At 38.9% G+C, this 11197-nt stretch overlaps 1 non-coding gene across 1 annotated transcript; it reads right to left on the bottom strand.

Annotated features, from left to right (window-relative positions):
• Positions 1 to 593: 593 nt before the first annotated feature.
• On the bottom strand, positions 594 to 700 carry LOC127133122 (small nucleolar RNA R71). The gene has a single exon (XR_007807116.1). It is a non-coding gene; the product is annotated as a small nucleolar RNA R71 (small nucleolar RNA).
• Positions 701 to 11197: the final 10497 nt, after the last annotated feature.

The raw sequence follows: 11197 nt of genomic DNA, 5'->3' as shown, positions 1-11197 counted from the left end.
ACGCTGTAGAGACTAAGGCTTTTCTTTCTCTTTTCTTTCTTTCGTTGATTTGTATGCCACGCACTCGCTCACAAGGCGAACCGCTCTACTTACGAATCAACGATATCGAACTATATCTCCGAGTCTTACGACGAATTCGGGAATATCGTGCTGCAAACAATCTCCCTCCTGTAGAACTTCCTGATTTCAAAAATATTTTCCCTTCGATACCCGAGATGGCAGAACCAGCTCGTGCTCTTAGAGATTACGCCGCTCCATCACAAGATGAACCGCATTCAAGTATTGCTCCACCCGCAATCGAAGCAAACAACTTTGAACTCAAACCTTCACTGTTGCAGGCAGTGCAACAGAACCAATTCTCTGGAAATCCTACCGAGGATCCTAACCTTCATTTATTCGTATTTGTTCAATACGCTGATACTGTTAAAGCTAATGGTGTCACTTCAGAGGAAATTCGACTTCGTCTTTTTCCTTTCTCACTAAGAGATAGCGCTAGAAGATGGCTTCAATCTCTTCCTTCTAACTCAGTCACCACATGGAACGAGTTGAAGAAAGTTTTTCTTGCTCGATATTTTCCGCCAAGCAAAACAGCTATGTTAAGAGCCCAAATAAATGGATTTAAACAGAAAGATAATGAGTCTCTTTTCGAAGCATGGGAAAGATACAAAGACATGATGAGACTTTGTCCACACCATGGTTTAGAAGACTGGTTAGTAATTCATACATTCTATAATGGTCTCCTGTACAACACGAGGTTAACAATAGACGCCGCCGCAGGTGGTGCGCTGATGAACAAACCTTATGCTGATGCTTACCAACTTATCGAAAGCATGGCTCAAAACCACTATCAGTGGGGAACCGAACGAACAATGGTGGAAAAACCTCAAACGAAAACTAGCATGTACGAGATAAGTAACCTTGATCATGTTAACGCAAAAGTGGATGCTTTGGTCCAGAAAATTGAAAGTTTAAATGTATCACCTCCAGCCACAGTAGTTGCCATAACTCAGAATTGCGAAGTCTGTGGAATCCAAGGTCACACTCCTGCAGATTGTCAACTCCTAACAGGAATCCAAGAGGAGCAAGTAAACTATGCTCAAGGAAGCCCCTATTCGCATACCTATAACTCAAATTGGAAGAATCATCCCAATTTTTCATATAAGAGTAATAATGCTTTATACGCACCTGGACAATCTCCAAATCAAGCCCCAGCTATACCTCCGGGATATCAGAAGCCGACCCCATCTACATCTAACAATAACGCCCCTAGGAAATCCAACTTGGAAATCATGATGGAAAACTTTATAGCTTCTCAACAGCAAACCAATAAAGATTTCTTAAACCAGAATGTACACACTGGCGAACAAATTAAACAACTAGCAAGTAAAGTAGATGCCCTGGCTACTCATAACAAAATGCTGGAAACGCAAATATCACAAGTAGCTTAACAACAAGCGCCTACTGCTGCCCCAACTGGTACATTTCCTGGACAGCCCCAACCTAACCCAAGAAGCCACGCTCATGCAATTATACTGAGAAGTGGAACAGAAGTGGAAGGACCGTCTGACCCAAGGATAGAAAACCAAAACTCTGAAAGGTCAACTGAGGAAAGTGAACCTAAGGAAAAGGCAGAGAGTAATAAGGAAACCGTAGAAAAGAAGGAACCTTATGTACCTCCACCACCTTATAAACCACCTATCCCTTACCCTCAAAGGCTTGTTAAAACCAAAGATGCGGGCCAATTTAAAAAATTTGTCGACCTACTAAAACAATTAAACGTCACTATTCCGTTTACAGAAGCTATTACGCAGATGCCCTCATATGCCAAGTTTTTAAAAGAAATTCTTTCTAATAAAAGAAAACTTGAAGATAGCGAAACCGTTACACTTACTGCTGAATGTAGCGCTATAATACAGAATATGCCTCCTAAACTTAAAGACCCAGGTAGTTTCTCTATACCCTGTCACATAGGAAAATTTGTCATTGACAAAGCCTTATGCGATTTAGGAGCCGGTATTAGTGTTATGCCTTTATCCATATGCAAGAGACTTGAAATGGGAGAATTAAGACCAACTAAAATGTCTGTGCAACTAGCAGATCATTCCGTAAAATATCCTGTAGGAATTCTTGAAAACGTTCCAGTGCGCATAGGTCAATTCTACATTCCAACTGATTTTATAATTATGGATATTATAGAAGATGAAGTTACACCCATTATACTGGGAAGACCGTTCTTAGCAACCGCCGGTGCAATCATAGACGTAAAACGAGGACGACTCACTTTCGAAGTAGGGGAAGAGAAAATTGAGTTCATCCTTTCCCAATTTTTGAAAGCACCTGCAATAGAAGATACATGTTACTTCATGGATATCATCGATGAATGCATAAAAGAAACGGAGTTAGAAAAAGACAAATCATCTGATTACCTTGTAGAAGACAAACTTAACCAATGTTTAGCAATAACACCGGACCCTACGCAATGCCTCAAGAAACCAACCTTAGACCTGAAAACACTTCCCAAGAATCTGAGATATGAATTCCTAGACTCAGAGCTTGAACGACCAGTGATAGTTAATGCTGACCTAGGAACACTCGAAACAGAAAAACTCCTGCATATCTTAAGAAAATATCCAACCGCACTAGGTTACAACATCACCGATCTTAAAGGAATAAGTCCTTCTATTTGTATGCACCGCATCATGTTAGAAGAAGACTGTAAAACTTCTAGGGAACACCAGAGAAGACTAAACCCGATCCTAAGTGAGGTAGTGAAGAAGGAAATAACCAAGTTATTAGAGGCAGGTATCATATATCCTATATCTGATAGCAAATGGGTTAGTCCTGTACACATCGTACCAAAGAAAGGAGGCATAACAGTCATTGAAAATGAAAAAGGAGAAACTATAACCAAACGAATCGAATCGGGATGGAGAATGTGCATTGACTATAGGAAACTAAACAAAGCAACCCGAAAAGATCATTTCCCTTTACCATTCATTGACCAAATGTTAGAACGATTAGCAAAACATTCACATTTCTGCTATCTAGACGGTTACTCAGGTTTCTTTCAAATACCAATTCACCCTGATGACCAAGAAAAGACAACATTCACGTGCCCTTTTGGTACCTTCGCTTATAGACGAATGCCGTTTGGCTTGTGTAATGCTCCTGCAACTTTCCAAAGATGCATGATGGCAATATTCGCCGATTTTCTAGAAAACATCATGGAAGTATTTATGGATGACTTTTCCGTATGCGGACAAAGCTTTGAAGAATGTCTTGAAAACCTAGAGAAAGTTCTAGAGCGATGTGTAAAAGTAAACCTAGTACTTAATTGGGAAAAATGCCACTTTATGGTACAAGAAGGAATTGTTTTAGGACACATCATCTCAAATAGATGAATTGAAGTAGACAAGGCCAAAATAGAGGTAATCGAAAACCTTCAACCTCCGAAGACTGTGAGAGAAGTACGAAGCTTCTTAGGACATGCCGGTTTTTACCGACAATTCATTAAAGACTTCTCTAAAATAACTAAACCGTTGACCGGGTTATTGATGAAAGATGCTGAATTCATATTCAACAATAAATGTTTAGAAGCATTTCAAACGCTTAAACAAGCACTGATCTCCGCACCCATAATGCAAACACCAGATTGGAATGAACCATTCGAAATAATGTGTGATGCCAGCGATTATGCTGTAGGTGCTGTTTTAGGACAACGAAAAGATAAAAAGCTTCATGTTATATATTACGCAAGTAGAACTCTAGATGAAGCACAAATGAATTACGCCACAACAGAGAAAGAACTTCTAGCAGTAGTATTTGCGCTAGATAAATTTCGTTCTTACTTAGTCGGAGCCAAAATAATCATCTATACTGACCACGCTGCTATCAAATACCTCTTAACTAAAAAGGATGCAAAACCTAGACTCCTAAGGTGGATCCTGTTACTACAAGAGTTCAATTTGGAAATCAAGGACAAGAAAGGAACTGAAAACGTAGTAACAGATCACCTCTCCAGACTTGAGAACCTTGAACCGGAAAGAACAGCAATTAACGATGATTTCTCGTACGATAAGCTTATAGCTACTTTAGAAGAAAATAACGCTGATAAACAGGTAGAAACTACCTTAGCAATATCTGTTACACCGTGGTACGCTGACCTCGTCAATTATTTAGCTGCCGGAATAGTTCCATCTACCTTATCCTACCAACAGAAGAAACGATTCTTCTATGATATAAAACAATATTACTGGGATGACCCCTTACTTTTTAAAAGAGGTCCCGATGGTATTTTCCGTCGGTGTGTACCCGAAGAAGAGGTAGAAAGTATAATCCAGCACTGTCACTCCGCTCCTTATGGTGGACACGCAAGTACATCCAAGACCTGCTCTAAAATCCTACAAGTCGGTTTTTATTGGCCAAGTATATGGAAGGATGTGCATGCAGCTATTAAGAAATGTGACAGATGTCAACGCACAGGAAACATATCTAGACGTGACGAGATGCCACAAAAGGGCGTTTTGGAAGTAGAGATTTTCGACGTGTGGGGAATAGACTTCATGGGACCTTTTCCATCCTCTTTCGGCAACAAATACATACTCGTGGCAGTTGACTACGTATCAAAATGGATTGAAGCCATAGCTTCTCCAACAAACGACACACGAGTAGTAACTAGACTCTTTAAGAATATAATATTTCCAAGGTTTGGTGTCCCAAGAATAGTTGTCAGTGATGGTGGATCGCATTTCATATCCAAAGTACTCGAAAAACTACTGCTTAAATATGGCGTAAGACATAGAGTAGCGACACCTTACCACCCTCAAACCAGTGGGCAAGTGGAAGTATCTAACAGAGAGATCAAACAGATACTAGAAAAAACAGTCGCCACTTCAAGGAAAGACTGGTCATTGAAATTACCAGAAGCTTTATGGGCATACCGAACTGCTTACAAAACACCCATAGGGACAACCCCATTTAAGCTAATTTATGGAAAATCCTATCACCTCCCGGTAGAATTAGAACATAAAGCCTATTGGGCTATTAAAAATCTAAATTTAAACTATAAAGCCGCCGGTGAAAAGAGAATCCTTGATATAAGCGAATTAGAGGAACTCAGAAGAGACGCTTACGAAAATGCCAGAATCTACAAAGAAAGAACAAAACAATGGCATGACAAGCGCATATCAAGGAAAATCTTCAAACAAGGCGATACAATCCTTTTATTTAACTCCAGACTAAAGTTATTTCTGGGAAAACTACGATCTAGATGGTCAGGTCCTTTTCAAATCACTAATGTTTTTCCCAGTGGAGCAGTAGAAATTAAAGGTAAATCTATGGAACCATTTACCGTAAACGGGCAACGTCTAAAACATTATCACTATGCAGAAAACAATGAAGATTCGCAAGTCTTGCACTTAGACGAAATGCCTCCAGAAATCATAGATTATATTTGATTGTTTTTATGTCGAGCTTGCGACATTAAACAAAGCGCTTAGTGGGAGACAACCCACAAATCATTTTATTATTTTATTATTATTATTCTTTTATTTCTTCCTTAATTATTCTTTTAACTTCTGTTTAGTATTCATTCTTAATTTATTTTAATTTATTAAAAACTTTTCTCTTCTTTCGGCATTTGGCCAAATCCTGACTAAAACTATTGTTTTTCTTTTCTCTAGCTAACACTAACCTGATGGGACATATTGATCGTATGGGTATCAAATTCAGAGGAACAGCTCAGAAACAAAAGTTTGAGGAACTAGCCACGAGAGAGATGCTACCTAGCCTGTATGCTGATGATTGGGCAATGACTGCCCTTGAACTAAGACAAAGTGTCCTGTATTTGCTGAATCAGATAGGGTGGGAAACCGCTCCTATCCGTAGACGGTTTGTCACTTAACGGAGACTGACTCTAGAATTCCTTAGTTCTCTGATCTATCTACCCAACCATGGAAAAGGAATAAGCAGAGGTTTTATACAGTTCAGAATGTTTAACATGGAGTACCAATTTAATATTCAAGATTTTACCAACCTTTTAGGCTTCCCTACATCCTTTGACACATTCACAGTGAGCCAAGAGAAACTTTTCGAATATAGAGAACTTGAACACTTTTGGGGTAACTTGACTGGAAATGAAGATCCCGAGGAACATGAGTTTCTCTCTGGAAACATACATAACCCGGCCTTTCGCTATTTCCATAAGATCCTGACCCACACCTTATTTGGGAAGAAGCCAAACAGTACCACAGTTTCACGTGATGAACTCTTCATCATGTTTTGTGCTTCCCAGAACCGTCCAGTAAACGGTGCCACTTTTATGTTAGCAAATTTGGACCACCTTATCCAAGATGAGCGAGCACCAATCCGAATAGGCGGTTTGATAACTATGATAGGTAATGCTATTGGATTACGTCATCCTATACTTGACTTAAGCCCTTTTGTGGCATTACTACTATGAGTATACCCTTCCTCTTCAACACTTTGTTTATAGCAAACCTAGGGTCTGATGAGTTTGAGCTTATTATTGATAACCAAGTTCTTTGCCTATTCACCATGCCCGATCCTAGGACTAGTGTTCACAACCGCAACAACTGGCTCTACAATCTGAACCAAACCCCCTCTCCTGCTAGATCCACTGAATCCATCCAGGACTATGAGATTTGTGATGACTATGAGACTTATGATGACCAGATTCCTTATGCTGAATCAGATCCTCAGACACCATCTGGATATCATGATATTGATCCTCCTCCTCAACCTGCTCAGACCGAAGAATCGGCAATACCCGACCTTAGACATCATATGCCCGGAACTGATTATAACACTGCCATGGAAGCTTTGATGTCAGAACAAGATGCCCTCAGAGAAGAGTTCACTAGCTTGAGGCACGAATTTCTGGGATACATGAACAGTATGACAAACCAGTTTCACGAGTTGCTATACCGTGTTAACTCCTTTGCTCCTCCGGCCAGAGATCGTGCAGATGGATATAATTTATTTGTTTTTCTTAGTCATTTAGTCTTAAGCTAGATTAATTCGTTAATGTTATTTCAAATTATATTCGTATTTGTTTCTCTTTCGCACTTTTTGTTTTTCTCCTTGTTACATTATGATTATTTTATTGAAGCTATTTATTCATTTTATTATGTAATATCTATTATGCTCCCTACTGTTGCTGCCTACATGACTTATTAAAAAGAACAATATATATATGCATCATTGTGCAAAGTAGAATGACGTGCAGGAAAATTAAATAGCAAAATAAAATAATCAAAAGCAAAAGCAAAACAAAATAATAAAAATAAATATATTACCAAAGTAACTATGAAGAACACTAGCTGAAGCCTTGCCAAAAAGACTGTGTGACGAGCGTCACACAATCTATGACGAACGGCACGCCAAGTACTTGTGACGCCCGTCACACATCTGTAATGAGCGTAACACCCTCCAGACTAGGTGAACGTTACAGTGCCGTTGGAGACGAACGTTACACCCTTCAACTTTTTATCTTCCCCATTTATTCACATTTACCCACATTTATTTACTTTTCAACCACCTCCTTTCCAATTTTCAAATTTCTTTCCTATAAATACCCACCAAACCTCCCTTCATTCACCACAAACCATTCTCTAATATCAAATACATCTCTTTTCTTTCCAAATTACTCCTTCAAATTCATTCATCACTATGGCGGAAAACCAGAATTTCAGAAATATCATCTTCCGATCCGAAGATGAAAATTATCAAAGGGAGCAATTCGAGCGTTTCCAACAGCGAGGCGTCGTCTCCACCAGGTATCCCGATTTAACTTGTTTACAACAATTAGGATTACTCCAAGGTATCGAGTGGATGCTCCGTCTTGCCGACTTAACCTTCCTTTGCACTCATAATCAACCCACCTACCCATCCCTAACCTTAGAATTCTTAAGTTCATACGACTACACCACTCCCGCCGGTGAAGACGAATTTTTAACCGGTACCGCAACCTTCCGTATGCTCAACACCGAGTACTCCTTAACCTAAAACCAATTGAGTACCATGCTACAATTTCCCATAGAAGGTCAGGTACACCCCAGAATACCTCCAAACTCAAACTGGAACACAGTTGCCGTTTTCGATCTTTTCAAGCGAATTTCCGGCATTGATGCCAACAACTGGGAAGAGCTCCTTCTTTCCCACATACATAACCCAACTATCCGGTACTTTATCCGCATCTTGCAAAACACCGTTTTTGGAAGACCGAACAACAGCAAGGTCAACTCAAAGGAGTTATTCTTCCTCCATTGCGTCTTCGAACCGGATACTAAGGTAAACGCCGCCTCCTTTCTATTTCATCATATCCGCACCTTATGTGCCAGAGGCCGGCAACCTTTTATAATTGGTGGATTAATCACCACCATAGCACTTGGCTTAAACCTAGGGGACCGACTCCAAACTTTAGAATCTTTACCTCCCCTATTTATGGATATAGGCTACTGTCGGTCCAGCCGCCTAATAAAGAACCGAATAGGCGGAAAATATTACCTTATGGTGAATAACCAGGCCGTCCCAAGCATTGTTCTCCCCAACATTTCCCTAACCGATGTCACCAATCCCAACCGCCACCTGTATGATCTGAATGCTCCCGAAGCTACCGAGCCTTCGCATACAAACCCGTCTGTAGACGAGTTCGAAGAAATGGAGCAAGGTGATAACGCTCCTGCATAATAATCAGTCCCGCTCAACCCTTCTGATACTGCAACTGGCCCATCCTCCCGACGTCGTCGACGACGAAGGCCTGCAACCAACGACGACATCATGGATGTTATTGATGGTATGCAAGCACAGAATCTCGAAATGATGCAAATGATGCGCCAAATGCAACAACAGCAGGAAGAGAGGAATACCATAACCAATCAGCGGTTCACTGAGTTGCTTAGCAGGTTCGACAACTTAGACTTACGTCAGCGATCACCAGGCCCAAGAACAAGAGGCGGAAGACAACCTTAACTTTTCTTTTTCCTTTCTTTTTTGTATTTCATTTCTTCTCCTTCAAACATTGAGGACAATGTTTTATTCAAGTATGGGGGGGAAAACCATGTTCTTTCTATCCTCCATTTTCCTTTTCATGTATGTATCTTTCTTTTCATTGTTATTTCCCTTATAAAAAATAAATATATATATATACATATATATATATATATATATATATATATATATATATATATATATATATATATATATATATATATATATAATATAGATTTATTTTAAGTTAAGTCCCTAGTGTGAAAACTTCGTATTATCTATTCCCCTCAATTTTCTTGAGCCATAACAAAAATTTAACACACCCAGTAAGTATAAAGGTTGCTTATTTTATAAAACTTGAGTGAAATCAAGACAAAAATTATTACCATAACAACGCTCTAAGAACCTCAACATGTCAGATCAGAATGAGTACCTATTATACCAATCCCTTGAACTTTTAGTTTTATAGTAACCCCGAGTAGTTTATACGAGAAGTCAGCACCATCTTAATAGCAAACTACGTGGAGAGCCGATGAATATAAGTGAATGATTCCCAAAGTAACATATATATATATATATATATATATATATATATATATATATATATATATATATATATATATATATCAGGAAATGCACTAATTAAGTTAGGTGATCCTTACCAGATCATTTAATCTAAAGGTTGCAGATCATACAAAAGCATAATATGAAAGATCCATTATGAGTTGGTACAGCAGGTATCTGGTGCTGAACTTGGTAGGGCGGACTACAGTCCGATCCCCCGCAATTTGCAATGGACTGAATAACGAAGTTATCCGACTTATGTACCAGAACTTCTAGCTAAAAGGGGATCAGAATCACTAACCGGTTACTCCACTATGTGCGCGAAAAGATAAAGGGCTTAATGTGATTTCGCTAGAATGAAAACGGGTGAAATAAGAGTAAAGGAACTAGGACAGCTATAATGGCATTACTTGAACTGGTTTGCATAAGGTGAGATTATCTGAGGTTGTGACGGTGGTTGTCAATGTCAAGATTAAACTCAAGTCACTTCTAAACAAAGTTTACATGCAACCTAATACGAATTGATGCGTGTTTTGAAATTTCATCTGGCTAAAATCTTTAAGTTCTACACCGTATTTTGCTTGAGGACAAGCAAAGATCTAAGTATGGGGGAGTTTGATAACACGAAATTATATCACATTTTAGGACTTAATTCAATTAAATTATATTATTATTTACTTTAATTTATTTCATTTTATCAGATATTACACGGTATTTCCTTTCTATTTATCTCAGGTATCTATTTGAAGCAAAAGTAAAAAAAGGAAGAAAAGGAGGTGCAAAAAAGAAGTTTTTGGAAACAAATAGCAAAAGCCAAGCCCAGCCCAAAGAAGGCACAGGCGTTGTGCATGTGACGAGCGCCACAGAGGTTGTGACAAGCGTTACGCTATATGCACTTGTGTGACGAGCGTCACACATGGTGTGACGGACGTCACACCATTCCCCTATATTTGAGGCACAAGGAACGCTTCAGAGACGTTGAGAGAGAGTTGAGCCCTATTTCCACGCCCAACTATTCTGCACGTTGAAGACTTTTGACGCGGAAGCAGTTGCAGGAGGTGGCATATAAATAGTAGCTTTTTGGAAAGCTCAGGGTTCCACGCTTTTTCCAGATTTTTGCCGTTTTCGCATTCTTTCTTTTTCCAGCAGCTTAGGCATATTTTTACAGTATTACTTTGACAATTTTTTATATTGTTTTCCTTTTGCAATTCTATTTTCTTTTCCAGCTCTTAATTAATTTTTCGCACAATAGTTTCTACACCGGAAACTATTGTGTACCTTTTACCGGATCTAACCTTACGTTAGAATCTAGTTTTTTTTATTCCTTCGTTTTATTTTTCTGCCTGATTGAAGAACTCAAGAACAAATCCAACCGGTCTGTGGTGGAGTGTTCAAGACTGCTATTTAATTATTCAGGTTCTTTATTTATTTGTTGAATTTATATATGCTTGTTTTTATTATCAATTTTTGCTGCTTGCCTGTGATGAATCTGTTTATGCATGTTATTTATTTAAGTCTGTTTAGCATGTCTGGCTGATTTATTTAGGTATCGGTATGTAAAGTAAGCGGAATGAAGGAATCAAAACTAAGTTGGTTTAATTAAGTTTAAAATTAAAATCACTCT

Source organism: Lathyrus oleraceus, chromosome 3 (genome assembly GCF_024323335.1).
Source record: "Lathyrus oleraceus cultivar Zhongwan6 chromosome 3, CAAS_Psat_ZW6_1.0, whole genome shotgun sequence".
Taxonomy (NCBI): domain Eukaryota; kingdom Viridiplantae; phylum Streptophyta; class Magnoliopsida; order Fabales; family Fabaceae; genus Lathyrus; species Lathyrus oleraceus.
Note: the sequence above shows the minus strand (reverse complement) of the source record. Positions and strands in the feature narration are given on the sequence as shown.